The sequence below is a fragment of the Gopherus flavomarginatus genome, chromosome 17 (genome assembly GCF_025201925.1).
Source record: "Gopherus flavomarginatus isolate rGopFla2 chromosome 17, rGopFla2.mat.asm, whole genome shotgun sequence".
Lineage (NCBI taxonomy): Eukaryota > Metazoa > Chordata > Testudines > Testudinidae > Gopherus > Gopherus flavomarginatus.
Window position 1 is genome coordinate 26,048,435 of NC_066633.1, and position 21,485 is coordinate 26,069,919.

General features: G+C 49.6%; 2 protein-coding genes and 2 non-coding genes across 11 annotated transcripts in view; 2 read left to right on the forward strand and 2 right to left on the reverse strand.

Moving 5' to 3' along the window:
* LOC127036060 (zinc finger protein 250-like) overlaps positions 1 to 21,485 on the reverse strand; it is a 153,996-nt gene that overhangs the window by 64,619 nt on the left and 67,892 nt on the right. The gene's annotated exons all lie outside the window — the stretch shown is intronic.
* The window catches only part of LOC127036058 (zinc finger protein OZF-like), a 167,822-nt gene that overhangs the window by 16,553 nt on the left and 129,784 nt on the right, over positions 1 to 21,485 (forward strand). The gene's annotated exons all lie outside the window — the stretch shown is intronic.
* TRNAC-GCA (transfer RNA cysteine (anticodon GCA)) lies at positions 2,070 to 2,141 on the reverse strand. Its single transcript has one exon. It is a non-coding gene; the product is annotated as a tRNA-Cys (tRNA).
* Positions 18,156 to 18,237, forward strand: TRNAS-AGA (transfer RNA serine (anticodon AGA)). Its single transcript has one exon. It is a non-coding gene; the product is annotated as a tRNA-Ser (tRNA).

Below are 21,485 nucleotides of genomic sequence, written 5' to 3' on the forward strand. Positions count from 1 at the left end.
CTCCTTCAATCCATGCTAGAACCTAAGAATCCTTTTCCTTTCCCCAATTGTGGGATGGGAGACTTCCAAAAGTGCTCCCTGTGCTGTAGCACATGGCTAAGCTCAGAGAATAAACCCCAAATCTTCCCTGAGCATTGCTTTTTGAATTCTGTATTTCCAATTACTTCAAGCCTGGGCATTGTGATTATTTAGTAGTTTCTCTAGCGCTGTTCCTACCACTGTTTGTGTAACATTTTTTGTTTTTTATGGGACAGGGTTGTTATTCCTTTGCCTAACCCCAACCTGGAAGGCCAGAGTGTCTGTTTTCTCTGGCCACTCCCCTCAGACAAATCTGACAGGATTGAACCTGCCAGGAGCAAACAAAAAGCCCCACCGGTCACACACACACACACAAAGCAGATAGACACACACAGGACACAGAAGAAACTGAATTATTTGAGCTATCAACATTTCCACTTTCCCACAGCATGTTAGTTCTGAAGGTTGTTTTAATTTGTTTCTGTTCTTGGAACCAGAACTGGGGAAAGAGAACACTGGAGTCAGTGGAATTACAGCAGGAAGGGATAAGTCTCATGATTCGTCACTAACCAAAGGATTTGTAAACAGAGCGATAATGTTACTGAATGGTCTGGCTAGCCCTGCAGTTAGAAACAATCAACTCTATGGGTGGTAAATTGACAGGGGCTCTGCTGCTGATCATGAAATAGCAGCTGTTGAAAGGTAATGTGCTTCTATTTCACTGCCTCTGGAAGTACAGAAAACAATGATCTGTGTTAAAGGAAAGTTGCCATTTCTCAGAGCCCCGATTTCTATTGTGTGTGTACAGGAAGGTTTGAATGTGTAGCAGGTAGTTTGGTAAAGCTTAGCTATTTTGTGTGTGTAACAGGCTCCTGCCCACCTCCAGCAGAGGTTTCAATCACATACTATGGCAACTTACCGAATGTCACACAAATTAGTCCATTCCTCCCCATTGTCAGTCTCTGACTGGAATGTTAGAATGAGGCAGAGAACGAGGAAAGTATCGCAGTAGGAATACATTAAAAAGTGGGATTAATCAGAGCTGGGGTGCAGACAGAGCCTGTTCTACAGCTGGTGAAGTGACAGGGACACACTCCCACTAGTGCAGGATCTGAAATAACAGCAGAAGCAGATCGAAGAGAATGAGCTCATGTGGGAGCTATGGGCAGCTGCCCTGTCAGTGCATCACTCACCTGGCAGGTGTTACACAAAACACAGCACTTCCCCTCTGGAAGAGAAACACTTCCCCCCACTGCCACCACTTCATTATACTGTCCATGAGGCTGTTTGTCCTGCAGGACTTGGATCTCTTTGGTTGGTCCATGGTGAATCATAAAAGAGTTATTATGGGGACCAGGAGTCATCCCAGTGGAAATCTCTTCACTTCTTTCTCAGTGTTACCTTCTTAGCCCTGGCTTTGGAGATGACATTAGCCTTATCCTGTCTTGATTTTAGGTAGGATTTTGATCACCTTCTGGGGCTTGGCAGCTTAGAACTTTTGAGGGCTTTTCTCTGCCTTTTTGGTCCCCGCTGCAGTCAGTACATGCTAGACATGGGCATGGTGACCTTCCTGAGGATCTTGACAGCTTTAACCAGCTTCTTGGGGGCTATTTTCCTGCTCACAGCCACTGTCTTCTTCTCATGTCTTGTCCTGGGGGCCCAGCCACTGGTTGAAAGGGAAGGAGCCAAAGTGCTGGTGACTTTAGCCTGCACCAAGTTGCCTTTGCTTGTCAGACTCCTGAACCCCAACTGGACGTGGCTCTTGTTCTTCTGCACAGCACAGCCATGGAGAAGAGGGATCTGCAAATGGACATTCCTATGATCCCTTTGTTTAATTGATGAAAACATAAACTAGACACTTAAAGGATTGGAAGTGATTTCAGCTGATGGTCAGGTTTGCTAGGTTTTTATGCATTTGGACAGTGAAATGTTGAGTGTTTACATTCATTTCAAGCATCCCCGTTTAGTGGAGCTCCTGAACATAATGGAGAATGGAAATGAAAATGTTTTCCCTTTGTTCAAAAATAGAAATAATAAATAAGAGGCTTCAGAGAGGGCACTTGGATTTGAAGCAAGGACCCCTTGATCTGCAGTCAAACACTCTACCACTGAGCTTTACCCCCATGAGAGCAGATACTTTCCCCATTGTAGCTGAAGCACATCAGTGACTCCAATAGCAGGGACAGGTTCTCTCTGGGGCACAGAGATTTTTCGGGGAGTTGGTGGCCCCTTTCTTTCCTCACTCTGGAGTAAACTCAGCTTTTTATTCCATGGTATATGTTTTATGGACTAACAGCAGCTTGAAGAAAGAGGAGAGTGAATATCTCACTCTCAGGGCTGAAGGTGACCATGTCCCCTCTGTCTGACCGTTGCCATTGCAGGAGAGAAGGTTTCAATGGAATTGAATGCCCTGGCTCAGACTAGAGGCACAGAAAGATTTTGCTGTTCATTGAACGGCAACGGAAATTGTGTCTCTGTGTGAAACTTAGGAGGGACATGAAATGGTCACAGGGTGGCCCAATGCTCTAAGCCAGGCCTGCACAACTCGTAAAACTGCAAGGACCACACTACTCCAAAGTAAACAGCTGAGGGCTGAAACCCCCGGGACCCGCGGAAACACCTCCTCTCCCCCGGCCCAGTGGAAACACTCTGCCCCAGCACTGCCCAGCCCTGCAGAAACAAACCCTCCTTCCCTAGTGCCGCCCCACCAGAACAGCTGTGGGCCAAAAAGGAAGGTTGGGGGTGGGGAGGTGATACTTGATTTTAAATCAACCAGGGGCTCCCAGCTGAAGAGGTGGCTGAGAGCTCTCAGGGTCAAATTAAAAGCCCCGGGCTCTGGCAGCTGGGGGAACCCGGAGCTTTGTGGGGCTGGGGCAGGGATTTAAAGGGCCCAGAGCTCCTGCTGCTAAGGGGAGCCTGAGTCCTTTAAATCCCAGCCCCAGCCCATCTGCTGGAGCCGCCACCAGGATTCAAAGGGCTCTGGGCTGCCCGTGGCAGCAGAGAGCCCTGAGCTCTTGAAATCTCAGCCACAGCCAAGAATCTCTGCGGGCAGCCCAGAGCCCTTTGAATCCCGGCCACGGCTGAGATTTAAAGGGCTCACGGCTCCCCGCAGCTGCGGGCAGCCCAGAGCCCTTTGAATCCCGGCCATGGCTGAGATTTAAAGGGCTCATGGCTCCCCGCAGCTGCGAGCAGCCCAGAGCCCTTTGAATCCTGGCCACGGCTGAGAGTTAAAGGGCTCTGGGCTCTCCATGGCTGTGGACAGCCCAGAGCCTTTGAATCCCATCTGCAGCTGGCAGGGCCGCCTTTTGGAAGTGCGGGACCCAATTCGAACATTTTCGGAGGGGCCCCAGCAGGGATGACTGAAAAAAAATATTAAAAAAAAGCCTTTCATTTCTTAGCAACCGGTTCCCTATAAAAAGTTCTGCCACAGTATGTATTTCTTGTACCAATAGGGTTACCATACGTCCGTATTTTCCTCCCGGATGGCGATTTAAGATCCAAAAAGCCTGACATGTCTGGGAAGGTACAGATGTATGTTAACCCTACCTAAAGTTCTTTTTTAAAAAGATGTGTCTGAACTAGAAATGAGCTCCGCCACTCCCTGAGGGTGTGTTAGGGTGCACGTGTGTGGGTCCCAGCTGCTCCCTGTCCACCTCATTGAAGCAGATATGCAGGGTTACTTCCCTGGGAACTGCAGGGCACCTTCCCTGGGAACTGCAGGGCACCAGTGGACATGGGGCTGGCTGGAGGTGAGGGGGAGGTGGCTGGAGGTAGGGTCTGGCTGCAGGCTGGGCAAGGCGTGTGGGGCAGGCTGGAGACGGGGTGTGGGGTGGGCTGGCTGGCTTCAGGCAGGGCCACAGGGGTGTGTGGCATGGGTTGGCAGGGCTGGAGACAAAGGAGTGCGGGACTTGCTGGCTTCAGGCAGGGGGGTGCGGCACGGGTTGGCTGGAGACAGGGTAGGGGGTGCAGGGCTGGCTGCAGACGGGTTGATGCAGGGCTAAAGGCAAGGCAGGGGGTGCGGGGCTGGCTGGAGACGGGCTGGCTGTGGGCAGCGGGTGCAGGGCTGGCTGTGGGCAGCGGGTGCAGGGCTGGCTGCGGGCAGCGGGTGCAGGGCTGGCTGTGGGCAGCGGGTGCAGGTATAGGGGGTACAGCACATCCTGTATGGTGAGTGCCCCCTCCTCCTGCCTCCCCCATCAGGGTAGCAGCAGCAGCCCGGGGCTCAGGGGCTATTTAAAGGACCTGGGGCTCCCCTGCTTCCACTGCCCCAGCCCTGTAATTAGCTGCGGGAGCCCTGGGGAAGTGCTGGGGCTCTGGGGGCTATTTAAAGGACCAGGGCAGCAACAGCATCTGGAGACCCCCACCCCCCCACTACCCCAGGGCTCTGGGGGCTATTTAAAGGGCCCGGGGCTTCCCTACTTCTACCACCCCAGCCCTGTAAATAGCCAAGGGAGCCCTGGGGCAGCTGGAGCCCCGGCCCTTTAAATAGCCCCCAGAGCCCTCCTCTACCCCAGGGCTCTGGGGGTATTTAAAGGGCCCGGGGCTCCCCTTCTTCTATGGCCCAGCCCTTTAAATAGCCACAGGAACCCTGGGAAAGTGGTGGGGCTCTGGTGGCTATTTAAAGGGCCGGGGCGATAGAAGTGACGGGACCTCAGACTTTTAAAATAGCCCCCAGAGCCCCACAGCCCTACCCCAGGGCTCCAGCAGTGGTGCTCTGGTGGCAATTTAAAGGGCCTGGGAGCCACAGGCATTTTAAATTGCCCCCTGGGGAAGCTGGGCCACCCTGGTACAGCGCACTGGCTTTTGCCAGTACACTGTACTGGGGCTTGGGCATGTGGCCCTTTTAGGATCGGGCTGATTCAGGGGAATTGGTTGAATTGGCCTAAAGCCGGCCCTGGCGGCTGAGATTTAAAGGGCTCTGGGCTCTCCGCGGTTGCGGACAGCTCAGAGCCTTTTGAATCCTGGCCACGGGCCGCACAGTGAGCCTCCGCGGGCCGCATGTTGTGCAGGCCTGCCCTAAGCTAAGGCAGGAGGGTGAAGGAATGGGGCTGAGGAATGACTGAAGTGGACTCATCTGGGATTGAAATTACATTTGTTTGCGTCGGGTAGTGAGAAATGTGACATTAATTCAGATACAGGTTGAGGCTTCTTTAGCTCCTTGTAGAACTTGAACTTGTTTTCCCAGAAGGGAGAACGGGAAAGTCTGGGGCTGCCTTTAGTCCCTGTCTGGAGCACTGTATAAAAAAGGCTCCAGAGACGCAGCTGGCAATTACAGTCCACTAAGGCTAACTTCAGTACCAGGCAAATTGGGTGAAATTGTAGATCCCAATTATTAGACACATAGGTAAAGAGACTTTGTTGGGTGTAGCGGGGTAGTTACCTCCTCTTGCCCTGCAGGGCTTGAAAAGCCCAGGAGAGGGCTGTGGCTGGGGCAAGAAGCCTGAGCTGATTGGGGAAAGTAGGCTCAGCTGTGGCCATGCCCAAGTCAGGCCAGCTGGCCCCTTTAAGAGGCTGTGAGCCAGAAGCCCAGTCAGTCTCTCTCTGCTTGTAGTGAGAGAAGGGCCTGGCTGCAGGGACCCAAGCAAGACATCTAGCTTGAGAGCAGGGCTGGGGAAGGGCCAGAGGAGCTGGGAGCTCTGACCTGGATAGCCCCAGGCTGCAGGCCTGACTATAGGCTGAATAGGTGCAGGGTTGCAATGGGGCAGCCCATGGGGAAGCAGAAGTGGCAGGTCCAAACCCCTTTGCCTGTGATGAGTGACTCATACCGCAGTCTGCCCCAGTGACTGGGAGCTAGATGAAGACTGGGCAGTAGCCAAGACTGAGGTGAAGTGGGGATAGTGGGTGGGGGTTCCCCTGGGAGGGGGAGACCCAGAACTGTAGGGGTACTGCCAGGGTAAAAGGGGTACCGGGGTCCTGGGAGGGACAGGGGGCCAGCTGCGGTAAGGCAGATCATTGGCCTGCGGAGGGCGCTCTGACGTCTGGAGAGCTGATTCCCAAGATGATCAGCAGGAGGCGCCACCAGGTGAGTCTGCCTCTGCTTACACTGGGGAAGAATGAACATGGTTTTTGTAAAGGAAAATCATGCCTCACAAATCTACTATAATTCTCTGAGAGAGTCAACAAGCATGTGGATAAAGGTGATCCCGTGGATATTATATACCTAGATTTTCAGAAAACCTTTGACAAGGTCGCTCCTCAAAGGCTCTGAAGCAAAATGGGATAAGATGGAAGGTCCTCTCTGGGATAGGTATGGTTCAAAGGCAAGAAAGAAAGGGTCTGATTTTCAGAATGAAGAGGTAAATAGTGGTGTCCCCCTGGGGTCTGTACTGGGTCCAGCACTGTTCAACATACTCCTAAGTGATCTGGAAAAAGGGGTAAACAGTGAGGTGGCAACATTTGCAGATGATACAAATCAACTCAAGTTAGTTAGTTCCAAAAGAGAGTGCAAAGTGTGACAAAGGGATCAAGACAGAAATATAATATTGCCTATTTATGAATCTATGGTATGCCCACATCTTGAATATTGGAGCTGGTCCCCCATCTCAAAGAGATATATCGAAATTGGGAAAGGTACAGAAAAGGGCAACCAAAATGATTAGGAGTCTTGAACAGCTTCTGTGTGCGGTGAGATTAATAAGACTGAGGGGAGTTTTCAGCGTGGAAAAGAGATGACGAAGGGGGGACTAGGATAGAGGTCTATAAAATGATGATGGGTTTGGAGAAAGTAAATAAGGAAGTATCAGAGGGGTAGCCGTGTTAGTCTGGATCTGTAAGGAAGTGTTATTTACTCCTCATAACACAAGAACTAGCGGTCACCCAATGAAATGAATAGACAGCAGGTTTAAAACAAACCAAAGAAAGTATTTCTTCACCCAACACACAGTCAACCTGGGGAAACTTTGCCAGAGGATGCTGTGAGGGCCAAGACTATAACACCAAAGAACTAGATAAATTGATGGAGGATAAGTCCATCATTGGCTATTAGCCAGGATGGGCAGGGATACAAAACCATGCTCTTGAAGTGTCCCTAGCCTCTGTTTACCGGAAGCTGGGAATGGGTGATGGGATGGATTGCTTGATGATTCCCTGTTCTGTCTATTCCCTCGCAGGCACCTGGCATTGGCCACTGTGGGAGGATAGGATTCTGGAGTGGCTGGACCATTGGTCTGATCCAGTATGGCTGTTCTTATGACCAATAGAGGGCAGTCCCCACCAGCAATATTTATATTTGGTGCACTGAAAGGGCTAACTTTGCAAAGGTGACCAAAATGATCAGTGAAAGTGTTTTGGAGAAAAACACTTAACAGAACAATGTAAATGAAAATTGGAAGCTATTGTTTAAGGAGCTTGTTAGATGGGGCATAAGCCACGTTGCATAATTAGCTGAGCTTGCAATGGCCTTCCACTCAACTCGCTGACATTTCTCCATCTGCGAATGTGGTACCCATTTTAAAATCTAGATCCAATCAATTACAACACATCAGGGAAGATTCTAGGCATCAATGATCTGTTCATTGGGTTGATGGAGGTAAACAAGACATTCCCATAAGGCTCCCTCCCTCCCTCTTCCCAAGAGTCATCCTCATCCTCTCTGCCCTTTCTGCTCCCGCATCCTCTGCGCACTTTCGAAGACAGATGCCTCGTGATGGCCTTTGCTCGTGGGGATGTCGCCTAGTGGTCAGGGGTTTGGTCCTTTGGGGCAGGAGGGTGCAGCAGATGGCAGGGGAGCCCAGGGCCTCCCATGGGCTCTGAGCCAGGCCACTCTGAGGGCAACACTTCCTACCACCCTGCTATTGTCCAAAGTTTTCAGTTTATCACAGGAAGCTCTGACGGGTGTCAGCTCACTGCTTGGCACCTCTTCGCTGCCGGGCATGGCAAGGCAGCTTTCTCCTTCTTGAGGCGGCAACTGTCTCAGTTACGCTGACAGATCTGGGTTGGTGACTTGTCAGTGGGTGGGGTCGAAGTGGGAACTCAGGAGCTTAGTGCCTGGGCCTCTACAGCATGAACTAAAGGCCACCTGGCTGCTAGCTAAGACTGTAGAGAAGACTCGTTTTCTGTCTCCTTCTAAGTGATCTTGGTGCCACTAGCTGGGACACACCACCACACCCTGGAGGTGTGTGGGTTACATACTTCTCCTGGCTGAGGAAGTGCATCCTGAGCTTCAGAGAGTTCCCAGTTGTAATCCCGGACGACCCCTGTAACAATGCGGCCTCTGGCAGGACACTACTGAGAGTATCAATTCAAGACAAATTGCTTGGAGCAGGGCAGTCACAGTCCTGCCTAGAATATGAGGCAAGTGTACTAGAGAACCAGAGAGCACAGCCGCTCTGTGTCAGAGCCCCAGAGATCCCGCAGAAATGATGAGCTGCATGCCATTCTAGGGGGTGCCCCTGCAACAACCCCACCTGTTGCTTCCCTCCTCCTCCAACCCTTCTGGGCTACCGTGGCAGTGTCCCCCCCATTTGTGTGATGAAGTAAAAAAGAATGCAGGAGTGAGAAACATCGACGACTTAGTGAGATAAAATGAGGAGGAGGTAGCCTCCAGCTGCTATGATAGTCCAGGCAGGACATTAAACAGTGCGGGGGGAGAGGAGCCCAGCCTCCCGCTGCTATGATAGTCCAGGCAGTACAGAGCTTTTCTTTATAGACTTGAAAGGGGGTGGGGGGCTTGAATTGAGCTCAGCCTCCAGTTGTTATGATGAAGACAGTTACCAGCCATTCTGTAACATCTGCCAGGAATGACCAGGGGTCATTCCCATTTTTACCGAGGCCAGCCAGGAGCACTCACAGGCTGATGGTGACAATGGATAGCAGCCATATTGTACCATCTGCCACTAGGAAGAGGATGCTGGTGTTCAGCGCTGCAGCACCCCGTCTACCAGCAGCATGCAGTAGACATAGGGTGACACTGAAAAAAGGCAAGAAACGTTTTTGTTCCCTTTTCTTTCGGGGGGCAGAAGGGTGTAAATTGATGACATATACCCTGAAACACCCGGGAAAATGTTTTTGACCTTCAGGCACTGGGAGCTCAGCCAAGAATGCAAATGCTTTTCAGAGACTGCGGGGATTGTGCGATAGCTGGAGTCCTCGGTACCCTCTCCCTCCCTCCATGAGCATCCATTTGATTCTTTGGCTTTCCATTACGCTTGTCACACAGCACTGTGCTGTGGACTCTGTATCATAGCCTGGAGATTTTTTCAAATGCTTTGACATTTCGTCTTCTGTAACGGAGCTCTGATAGAACAGATTTGTCTCCTCATACAGTGATCAGATCCAGTATCTCCCGTACGGTCCATGGTGGAGCTCTCTTTAGATTTGGGACTGCATCGCCACCCGTGCTGATCAGAGCTCCACGCTGGGCAAACAGGAAATGAAATTCAAAAGTCCGTGGGGCTTTTCCTGTCTACCTGACCAGTGCATCCAAGTTCAGATTGCTGTCCAGAGTGTTCACAATGGTGCACTGTGAGATACCACCCGGAGGCCAATACTGTCGATTTGCAGAGCAGTGCAGCAGAATGTCTAACATCTTCTCTTTGCTAAGATAATATTCGGGTTCAACTCCATCATAGCAAACAGAAGCTTCCTCCCCCTGGGCTGCTCTCCAGCACTGAACCTCCTGCACACAGACCATCTGAGACTTGCAAAGTGTTACCACCCCCTTGCCCTCAACCTGAGTTTTCCTTTTGAGTCTCTGCCTTCACTTACCCCTCACTAAGCCCTACAGTTCACTTGAACATACGCCCCCCCGGGTGCTGACAATCCCCATGGCAAGAACACGCCCTTGGTCACCTTTACCGACAAAGCCTACAACACTCTGCACAGAAATGAGGCAGAATTGGCCCCCAAGTTTCACATGCACCTCTCTGCGTAGCACAGCACAGCTCTGCCCAGCTGCTCCAACCAATCCTCCATCAGCCAGTCACAGCTACAGCTGACCCTGGGCACACAGCTGGAGGCATGCAGATAGATGCTGGGATTCCCGTCTGTGCTGTGTTCACAGATGGGAATCCCAGCAACTATGATTTTCTTAGGTGCCTCCTTCTGACACTTGTCAGAAGAAACGACCGGTTTCTTTTGGAAGCATTTGCATTGCAAGGCAGAGGCAGTCTTCTCTGTTTCCTCAAAAGATTGACCAAAAGGTGGGAAGAGCGGACACATTTGGCAAAGCACCACTGAGAGTTGCATCTCTAACCTCCACTTTACCTGGCAGGTGCCTTGGCCAGCTTAGACACAGTGCCGCTGTCTGGGACTTTTCTCCCAGCTGCTCCATTTTTCATCAGTGACAATCAAGAGGAAGGTGACATGACATCTGTGTGTGGACATCCCCAGCGAATCACAAGGACGTGGGGCACAGGCTCTTGTGTTGCAGCAATTGCAGTCAAAGCAACCACCATGCTAATACCAGTCATAGCAGGCTTTTCATCAACTTCATGCTTGTGATTTGATTCTGTCCAATGCTTCTCTCCAAAGAAGCCTTTTCCTTAGCAAGCAATGACTTGTATTGCCAAGGGAGGTCTCCTCTGCTTCCCAGAAAGACACAGGAAAATGTGAGCAAGGAGACAAAACCCATACAACAAGGCACCCCTGGGAGTTGAACCCAGGATCTCTTGTTTATTAGGTAGGTGCTTTAGCCAGCTAAGCCATGGTGCCTGCCTCAAGAAAGTGTTTGCAACTGTTCCATTTGATGGCTCAGGACAACACCTGCAAAGTCCAAAGTACAGATGTTCCCCATTTCCCTCAAGACTTGCAAGGAAGAACTGGCAGACCAAGCCAGGATGTGTCTCTTACGTCCTTATTATGTGTGAACAAAGAAATTGCATGTTGCTTCTGCCCAGCCAGGTGAGTTTGTTAGTATAATGGAAAAGTGAAGGGATAGAGCTAAAGTGTTACTAGCCTGGCACACACCGATGGGGAAACCTAGAGAAAGTGGTGCCAGCCCTTTGATGGGTCAGCTGGCAGAGCAGAGGACTGGAACCGGCACTCAGAAAGTTGTCCTTATGTCACCCTTGTGACTCCAGCTTGAGGGAGAGCTTTTTTTTCATCGCCTTGCTGAGAAAGAGCAAGAGAAGAATGAAAGGTCAAGTGGGCCAACTCGGTGCAGAAGCCCATGCTGTCTTTTCCTGCTGCATAGCCTGAAATGAGGGACGTGTAGCAGTTCAAGGAACTGCTGCACTTTCCGAAAATATCCCACCTGTGCACAAAGGGGGATAGAAGAGCCTGTTAGTCTAGCACACTCCCAACTGAACTACTTCAGCAGCTGCTAGGTTTCTTTTTGGCCTATTACTTTTCTGTCTGGGATGTTTTTGTCAGCTGTGGCACAGAAAAAGGAGGTCACTGCGAGCACCCCATGAAGACAAGATTCACTTTTGCCTTCCTCATGTCAGGGACTGTAACCCCCAGACGGCAAAGTTCGTTGTCTGACCGCGAGAGAGACAGGCAACACCAGCAAGGTTCGATCAAAAGCTCTTTATTGACAAGTGCATGCATCAATAGAGAGCAGCTTGTCTCCCGAGAGAACCAGACCGCTCTTTACATCTTAGTATAAGCCTATATAGACAGTTCCGTCACATCATAAATTATTCACTGGAGCAACCCACCCCCTTTTTTTACAACTAGAAACTAGACACCTTTAGTATACATGGATGCCTAAAGTTAGAAATGTAGGGGAATTAAAAACAAACAAAGAACAAAACCAGGGAGTGAAAACAAGAAGGCTGGGAAGCTAGGGCTCTTATCAGTTCTTCGAAGGAGCTGCCCTAACACAGCACATCTGGTACTATGCCAGGAATGCAGCTTCTCTCTTATCTCACTTTTTCCCACTGCTTGTGAGACATGCTGCTGCTTCTCAATGTTTTCCATTTAGGAATTACCCAAAAACCTCGGTTAGCCTGACTTTGGTCAGGTTGGCATGCTTGGTTTTGTCTGCAATATTTTTATTCAGGCCTAACACTCAGATGGTTGGGGAGAGCAAGGAGCAGCACTATGTGCTCCATGTGTCCTGGTCACTTTCCCCACCTGGGCTGTGCTGTGAGGGGAGCATCAGAAGCTGCTGTTCTCTGCCCTCCCCTTACGCAGCCTGGCTGAGGAAAGTGACCTGGATGCAGGGAGCTCAGACGATGTCGCTTCTTGCCCCACTCCCCCGCCCCTGCTAGGGAAGGCTGCTGTGTGCTGTCTTTATGGCTGCACTTTCAGTGATGCAGGTTTCTCTATCCCATTGTTCCAGGTGCATCCTACTAGATTGCCAGCGGCTTTTCAACTGCAATGTGGAGACTGTTTGTGTGTGGGGAGAGACAGTGTGTGCGTTGGGGAAGAGTGAGTGTGTTGAGGTAGGTAGGAGCGGATCATTATTATCCCTACTTGAAAGAGGGAGAAGCTAAGGCTGAGAAAGGAGAATTGACTTGTCTTAGGTCACACAGCCAGCCAGTGGCAGAGTTGGGAATAGGAACCCAGAGCCCTGATTTTCAAATTTACCGTCGGATCTTGAATTTCATCCATTCAATGACCTGAATCAAGTGCTCTCAGATGAGCTCCAGACCAACAACAGTGACAGTAATTATTCAGCAAGTATTTGAGGAGAACTGCAATGTTAGAATCATAAACTGCTCAGAGACTATTAATGCAGAGAAGCAGCAAAATTCATCAAACATAGAACTGGTTCTGACTTATTTACTTGGTCTTAAAAGAGAACAACAAGGACCAGAGTCTCCTCCCTGTCAATAACCCCCTGCTCAGGCAACCAGGGTAGAGACTGAGAACGAGAGGCTGAGGGTTCTCACCAGAGAGCCCAAAGGATGGCCCAGGTCCCTGGTAGGGATCACTGCCTGAGCACTATTTCAGCCCCACATATTTGGCTGGACTTTCCACAGTGAGAGCTGCAGAGCACTCCCCTGCAGCACGCACGCGTGCGCGCACACACACACACACACACGTCTCCTAGTGTTGGGAGGGGAACAGGAGAAAGGAAAAAAGCAAGAGACGAAGAGAAAGGAGGGAGGAAAAGGTGAAACAAAAAGGACAAACCCTAATGTCCCCAGTGATTCTAAGGGACAAAATCCCAGGTGCAGAATAAAATTCTGCCTCCTTAAGCTCGTGTTTTCTATTCCTAGAATTCAACTGTCACCAGATGGATCAGACTGAACAGGTTTCAAATTTCAAGGAGGCTCTTACCTTCTAAACAGGGACAACTGTTTTCTAGTAAAATCACTGCAAGAGAAGAAGAAAACTCGAAAGAGATTCCTCCTGGCGCTCATGTCTGTGAACCCGAATACTCTCTCAGTCCTCAAAGAGAGACCTGGAGAAGGAGACTTGCTGAAGCAAAGCCACAGGGGTCTCTGAGGTTTCCCTGGCCCCTTACCCCTGTCCTGCCTGGCTGATGTCAGCATCTCTCTGTGAGGTCACCACCTCCCCCACCACCTTTGACCAATAGTCTGAGGTCCTGCAAAAGGCCTTTATGATGTCACTGCCACACCCCTCCCTTGCTGTGCTAATGTCCTTCCCTGGCCAGACACTTTGGAGGTTTGAGCAACTCCCTGTGGATCACCCCACTCAAGGACCGTTCGTTCTAGGCAGCAAGCCGGCTAGACAGGAAAACATCAGACGCTGCTCCCAATGCTACACTCGGTTTTTCAGAAATGAGTTACCTTTATGGCCAGAAGAGACCATTAGAGCATCTAATCATATAATCATAGAATATCAGGGTTGGAAGTGACCTCAGGAGGTATCTAGTCCAATCCACTGCTCAAAGCAGGACCCATCCCCAACTAAATCATCCCAGCCAAGCCTTTGTCAAGCCTGACTTTGAAAACTTCTAAGGAAGGAGATTCCACCACCTTCCTAGGTAACCCATTCCAGTGCTTCGCCACCCTCCTAGTGAAAAAGTTTTTCCCTAATATCCAACCTAAACCTCCCCCACTGCAACTTGAGACCATTACTCCTTGTTCTGTCATCAGGTACCACTGAGAACAGTCTAAATCCATCCTCTTTGGAATCCCCTTTCAGGTACTTGAAAGCAGCTATCAAATCCCCCCTCATTCTTCTCTTCTGCAGACTAAAGAAGCCCAGTTCCCTCAGCCTTTCCTCATAAGTCATGTGCTCCAGCCCCCTAATCATTTTTTTTGTCCTCCGCTGGACTCTTTCCAATGTTCCCACATCCTTCTTGTAGTGTGGGGCCCAAAACTGGACACAGTACTCCAGATGAGGCCTCACCAGTGTCGAATAGAGGGGAATGATCACATCCCTCGATCTGCTGGCAATGACCTTACTTATACAGCCCAAAATGCTGTTATCCTTCTTGGCAACAAGGGCACCCTGCTAGCTTTTATCCAGATTCTCATCCACTGTAACCCTTAGGTCCTTTTCTGCAGAACTGCTGCCTAGCCATTCGGTCCCTAGTCTGTAACAGTGAATGGGATTCTTCCGTCCTAAGTGCTGGATTCTGCACTTGTTCTTGTTGAATCTCATCAGATTTCTTTTGCCCCAGTCCTCTAATTTGTCTAGGTTCCTCTGTATCCTATCCCTACCCTCCAGCGTATCTACCACTCCTCCCAGTTTAGTGTGATCTGCAAACTTGCTGAGAGTGCAGTCCACGCCATCCTCCAGATCATTAATGAAGATATCAAACAAAACCGGCCCCAAGACCGACACCTGGGGCACTTCACTTGAAACCGGTTGCCAACTAGACATGGAGCCATTGATCACTGCCCATTGAGTCTGACAATCTAGCCAGCTTTCTATCCACCTTACAGTCCATTCATCCAGCCCATACTACTTTAACTTGCTGGCAAGAACACTGTGGGAGACTGTATCAAAACCTTTGCTGAAGTCAAGGAATAAACACATCCACTGCTTTCCCCTCATCCACAGACCCAGTTATCTCCTCATAGAAGGCAATTAGGTTAACCAGGCATGACCTGCCCTTGGTGAATCCATGCTGACTGTTCCTGATCACTTTCCTCTCCTCTAAGTGCTTCAGAATTGATTCCTTGAGGACCTGTTCCATGATTTTTCCAGGGACTGAAGTGAGGCTGACTGGCCTGTAATTCCCCAGATCCTCCTTCTTCCCTCTTTAAAGATGGGCACCACAGTAGCCTTTTTCCAGCCATCTGGGACCTCCCCTGATCACCATGAGTTTTCAGAGATAATGGCCAATGGCTCTGCAATTACATCCGTCAGCTCCTTTAGCACCCTCGGATGCATTTCATCCAGCCCCATGGACTTGTGCTCATCCAGTTTTTCTAAATAATCCCGAACCACTTCTTTCTCCACAGAGGGCTGGTCACCTTCTCCCTATGCTGTGCTGCTCAGTGCATCAGTCTGGGAGCTGACCTTATTTGTGAAGGGAGAGGCAAAAAAATCATTGAGTCCATTAGCTTTTTCCACATCCTCTGTCCACTAAGTTACCTCCCCCATTCAGTAAGGGGCCCACACTTTCCTTGACTTTCTTCATGTTACTAACATACAAGAAGGGTTTCTTCAGGTTACTTTTGACATCTCTTGCTAGCTGCAACTCCACTGTGATTTGGCCTTCCTGATTTCACTCCTGCATGCCTGAGCAATATTTTTCTAATCCTCCCTGGTCATTTGTCCAATCTTCCACTTTTTGTAAGCTTCTTTTTTGTGTTTAAGATCAGCAAGGATTTCACTGTTAAGCCAAACTGGTCGCCTGCCATATTTACTATTCCTTCTACACATCTGGATGGTTTTTTCCTGCAACCTCAGTAAGGATTCTTTAATCCTGTAGAGGATTGGAACTGATTTCAGTGGAGGCACATGTTTGCTAGGTTTTTCTGCATTTGCACAGGAAAACATTGAATGTTTCCATTCATTTCAGGGATCCCTATTTAGTGGAACTCCTGAATGTAATGGAAATGCCATTATTTTTGTTGAAGGAAGAGGTTTGTAAGGGGTCACTTGATCTGCAGTCAAACACTCTACCACTGAGCTATACCCCGATCACGGCTGTAGAGGTAAGTCAGTGATCTTAAAGATTTCGAAGGACAGGCCCTGTCTCAGAAATCTCCTGTTCTCTTCCCAGACCACAGTGCTTTTAAAAATGGGGCTTGATTAAACTTATAGATACATGGAATCACCACAGCTTGCACACCCACCCACACAGCTTCCCCCAGTGACATAGCTACCACTTCTCGGGGAGATGGATTAACTACATGGACGAACGGCTCTCTTTCCTCTGCTTTGTTGGGGAAAAGACCACCACCCTATTGATTAGATCAGACAGCCTGAGGCTCTTTTATTGATATATCAGAGTACAAGTGTGCACACAGGGAGAGACAGCAGTTCCTCCATGCAGAAGGTAGGCTGCTCTGCCCTTTACAAATTTTGCCAAGCTTATAAAGATTAAAGCCGCAAAACGTCACACAGCAATACATCCTTATTTGATACTTACATTGCTAATTCTGCAAAACATAATTGATAATTTTCCTTATATGGCCTATATATTGCAACTTCAGCAGCATTCTGTCACAACCATCCTGTTATTGTTCTGTGGCGGTTATGTGGGCCTGACTGTTCTGTTACCCCTAGTTGCGGTTACCTTAGGCAAGCAAATTGTTGCCACACTATAATCACACAAAGCTGAAATGGCACCCAGGGGCCCCTTGTCCCAAGACCACTTCCCTATCCCAGACAGTATGTCTTTGTGGTCCGAGAGCGAGAAAAACAAGTTTTTTAAGGAAGTCAAATTAGTTCAGCCAAGGGCTTGGGCCTATAAAACCTTGATAACAGAAAAGCCCTGGTATATGGAGGGGATTTTTTATTTTCCCTATCAGCTTAGAGCATCTTCATTCTTTATGAATAGGTAGGAAAGAACCTCCTGAATGGACAGTAACCAATTTATCAAATATTGCTGGGTCTGCATTCGATATGGGTAACTGGTCATACTGGGCTGGATTAGTAGGAGCATTGCCAGCAGATCAAGGGAAGTGATTATTCCCCTCTGTTCGGCACTGGTGAGGCCACATCTGGAGCATTGCATCCAGTTTTTGCCCTCCCACTACAGAAACAAATTGGAGAGAGTCTAGGGGAGGGAAACAAAAATGATTAGGGGGCAGGGGACTTACGAGGAGAGGCTGAGGGCAGGGCCACCCAGAGGGGGGGCAAGTGAGGCAATTAGCCCCAGGCCCTGCAGGGCCCCCAAGAGAATATAGTATTCTAGAGTATTGCAACTTTTTTTTATGGAAGGGGCCCCCAAAATTGTTTTGCCTCAGGCCCCCTGAATCCTCTGGGTGGCCCTGCTCAGACCAAGGTGCTGTCCCCCCACTCCACCGCCTTGGCTCATTCTCCTCCCTCTGAGGCCCCACCTGTGCTCTGCCCTCACTCCCATTTGGCCACTTCCCACCCCTGCTCTTCCTCTTTGGCTGAGGCCTGCTGGTCCACCTTTTGCTTGCTCCTCTCCTCCCCGAAGGCCTCCTTGTGCCTCTCCACCCCCTACCCCAAGGTCTGCCTGCTGCACCCACCTCTCTGCCCTTCCCCTGAGACTCACACTGCCCAAACCTCTCTGCCCCCTCCCCAGCCCTGCCCACCACTTGCACCTCTCTGCCTCTCCCCTAAGACCTGCCCTGCCCAGCACTCACACCTCTCTACCCCCTCCCCTGACCTGCCCTGTCCACCACCCACACTTCTCTGCCCCGCCCATGAGACTGGCCCTGCCCATCACTTGCACCTCTCTGCCCCGCCCATAAGACCCGCCCTGTCCACCTCTTTCCTTGGTCATCTCTTGTTATTCCTTGAAACATCAAGGATGGAATAAAAACTGAGTTTACTCCAGGGTGCGGAAAGAAAGGAGCCACCAACCCCCTGACAAATCTCAGTGCCCCAGAGAAAACCTGCTCCCTGTTATCGCAATCACTGATGTGCTGGGGATATGATGGTAAATGAACTGTCTGAATGATCAAGGCAGGAAATGGACAACAATCTACAGGAACATCATTGACCACAAACACACTCTCCTCATGCGCCAGCCAGAAGGGAAATGAGCAGGAATTCTTGCTGTTCAACCATGGACACACTTACACAATGGCACAGCAGTGAGTGTGTTGTGGAAGCTGAGGGTCTGAGGGAACAATTGGAATTGATCACTCAGTGAGAACAGAGCTAGAGTGTAGTGGGAGACACATCTCAAGCAAGTAGTTGTGGCTGAGTGGTTAAGGCGATGGACTAGAAATCCATTGGGGTCTCCCTGCGCAGGTTCAAATCCTGCCAACTACGAAGGAGTTGTGGTCCTTTAGTTTCAACAGAGCTGGGTCTTGTCTCTCTCTCAAGCCATGTCTACACTATTGGGTAATGTGGCTTTAAAGTGTTTTAATTAAACAGTTGTTGCATGTCCACACTATGCCCCTTGTGTCATGAGAGCACATCCAGGCTAGAATCCTGGATGGCCACAGAGAGCAGTGCACTGTGGGTAGCTGTGCAACTGGCTGCAGGTGCTTTGGGAAGGGTTTGCAATGCCTCCTGGGCTGGTACAGCATCACATGATGCAGGCTTCTGTATCCCATTGTTCCATGGGAATCCTACTAGATTGCCAGCTGCTTTTCAACTGCAATGTGCCTGGTGGGGTAGAGAGAGAGAGTGTGTGTGTGTGTGGGAGAGAGACTGTGTTTGTGTGGGGAGAAGGAGTTTGTGTGTTGGGGAAGAGTGAGTGTGTGGGCACACTGTCTCTAAGTTCAGACAGCTGCTGCAAGCAACCAGTCCTGGGAGAGGGGGACAGCCCCCACTTCCCTCACTGGCTCAGCTCAGCACAGCAGCCTCTGTCACACACACACACTGCTGCCTGCTTAGCTCTGTGTCAGGGGTGCTGGAACAGGGGGGTTAGAGGGTCATGGCCCCACCACTCTTTACCGGCTGTTAGGACAAATGATGGAGTGGGGGGAAGGGTTGAGTCTTGGGGGGAAGAGGCATTCTGTGGGTGTGGGCTCGGGGAGGGGTGGTGTGAATGTGGGTCCTTGGGGAAGGGGTTTCATGGGGGTGCCACAGTTCAGACAACGGTGCCCCCCTCCACTGTAAGGAAGCTCCTGCTGCCCCTGCTCTGTGTTCGTAGTGCGGGAGAGAGCAGTGTTCCATGGCAGTGATTTGCTCTCCGGGGCTCCAGCAGGGGGGCTTGGGAGGCGATTTAAAGGGCCCGGGGCTCTGACCACTGCAGGGAGCCCTGGGCCCTTTAAATCACCAGCCTGGGGAAGCTGGGCTGGGCTGGCACAGCGTACTCACTCTTGCCAGTACCCCACACTGGAACACACCAGCTTACTTTCCCCTCTGGAAGGTCCTCACGCAGATCAATAACTGGCTAAAAGCTAGGAAACAAAGGGTAGGACTAAATAGTCAGTTTTCAGGATGCAAACAAGCAACTAGTGGTGTCTACACTGGGACTATTCAACATATTCATAAACGATCTGCTAAACAGCGAGGTGACAAAATTTGCAGATGATCCCAAACTACAGAGGATAGTTAAGTGCAAAGCAGCCTGTGAGGAGCTAAAAAAAGATTTCACAAAACTGTGTGAAAGAGCAACAAAACGGCAGAGGAAATTCAATGCTGATAAATGCAAAGTGATGCACATTGGCAAACATAATCCCAACTCTACATATAAAACGATGGGATGTCAAATAGTTGTTCCAACTCAAGTGAGAGATCTTGGAGTCACTGTAGATAGTTCTCTGCAAACATCCACTCAATGTGCAGCGGCCGGCAAAAAGCGAACAGAATGTTGGGAGTCATTAGGAAAGGGATAGATAATAAGAGAGAAAAATCTTATTGCCACTATATAAATCCATGGTATGTCTACATCTTGAATGCTGCATGCAGATATGGTCGCCGCATCTTAAAAAAGATGTATTGGAATTGAAAAAGGTTCAGAAAGGGATATGGAGTGTCTGCTATATGAGGAGAGAATAATAAGACTGGGACTTTTCAGCTTGGAGAAAAGATGACTAAGGGGGGATATGATAGAGGTCTATAAAATCATGACTGGTGTGGAGAAAGTAAATAAGGAAGTGTTACTTATTCCTTCTCATAACACAAGAACTAGGGGTCACCAAATGAAATTAATATGCAGCAAGTTTAAAACAAACAAAAGGAAGTATTTTTTCACACAACGCACAGTTAACCTGCGGAACTCCTTGCCAGAGGATGTTGTGAAGGCCAAGACTATAACAGGGTTCAAAAAAAGAGCTAAACTGATTCATGGAGGACATGCTCTAAGCCAGGATGGGCAGGGAAGGTGTCCCTAGTCTCTGTTTGCTAGGAGTGGGTGACAGGGGATAGATCACTTGATGATTCCCTGTTCTTTTCATTCTCTCTGGGGCACCTGGCTTTGGCTGCTATGGGAAGACAGGACACTGGGCCAGATGGACCCAGTCTGACCCAGTCTGGCCGTTCTTACGTCCTTATGCTCCTTTCATACAGATGCCTGGGATTCTGCCTCACAATGTGTCCCTGAGGTCTCAGCCAAAATGCCCAGACAGGCAAACACTCTGGGCTCCTGAAGCCTCTGCCCCCCACCTAGTGCCCTATGGCTCATCCCTGACCCTTGCTGCTGCTCCTTGCTATAGACTGTGAAAGGAGCGGAGGCAGCTCAGGAGCCTTATGAGGATGCAGATTTGAGGCTTTGGGAGAGACACATTGTCTGAAACATCAGAGTGCTGTAAACCATGCAGCCACCCCCTCAATCAGGGGCCTGTTTCAGCCCTCAGTCTGGGCTACCGCGATCCCTCCCCAAGAGCAGGGTGCCCACAGATTACAGCCTGAAAATAGGCATGTGACACTAATTCCTGTTCTCCCTGACAATGTCTGCCCTAGACCAAGTGGCATCCCAGGCAAGAAGTGTCTTCAGTGCCCCACCCCCATGTTAAACTTTTGAATATCTTATTTTTCATTGCACTTGTAGCTCAGTTCATGTTTTTGATGCACAGTTTGGATGCATGATTTTCTCTGTCATATCAGATGACAAATTTGCAGGCTAGGATCTGTAAACTAAATATGAGTCAACAGTGTGATGCTGTTGCAAAAAAAGCAAATGTGATTCTGGGATGCATTAACAGGTGTGTTATGAGCAAGACATGAGAAGTCATTCTTCCTCTCTACTCTGCGCTGGTCAGGCCTCAGCTGGAGTATTGTGTCCAGTTCTGGGCACCGCATTTCAAGAAAGATGTGGAAAAATTGGAGAGGGTCCAGAGAAGAGCAACAAGAATGATTAAAGGTCTTGAGAACATGACCTACGAAGGAAGGCTGAAGGAATTGGGTTTGTTTAGCTTGGAAAAGAGAAGACTAAAAGGGGACGTGATAGCAGTTTTCAGGTATCTAAAAGGGTGTCATCAGGAGGAGGGAGAAAACGTGTTCATCTTAGCCTCTAAGGATAGAACAAGAAGCAATAGGCTTAAACTGCAGCAAGGGAGGTTTAGGTTGGACATTAGGAAAAACTCCCTAACTGTCAGGGTAGTTAAACATTGGAATAAATTGCCTAG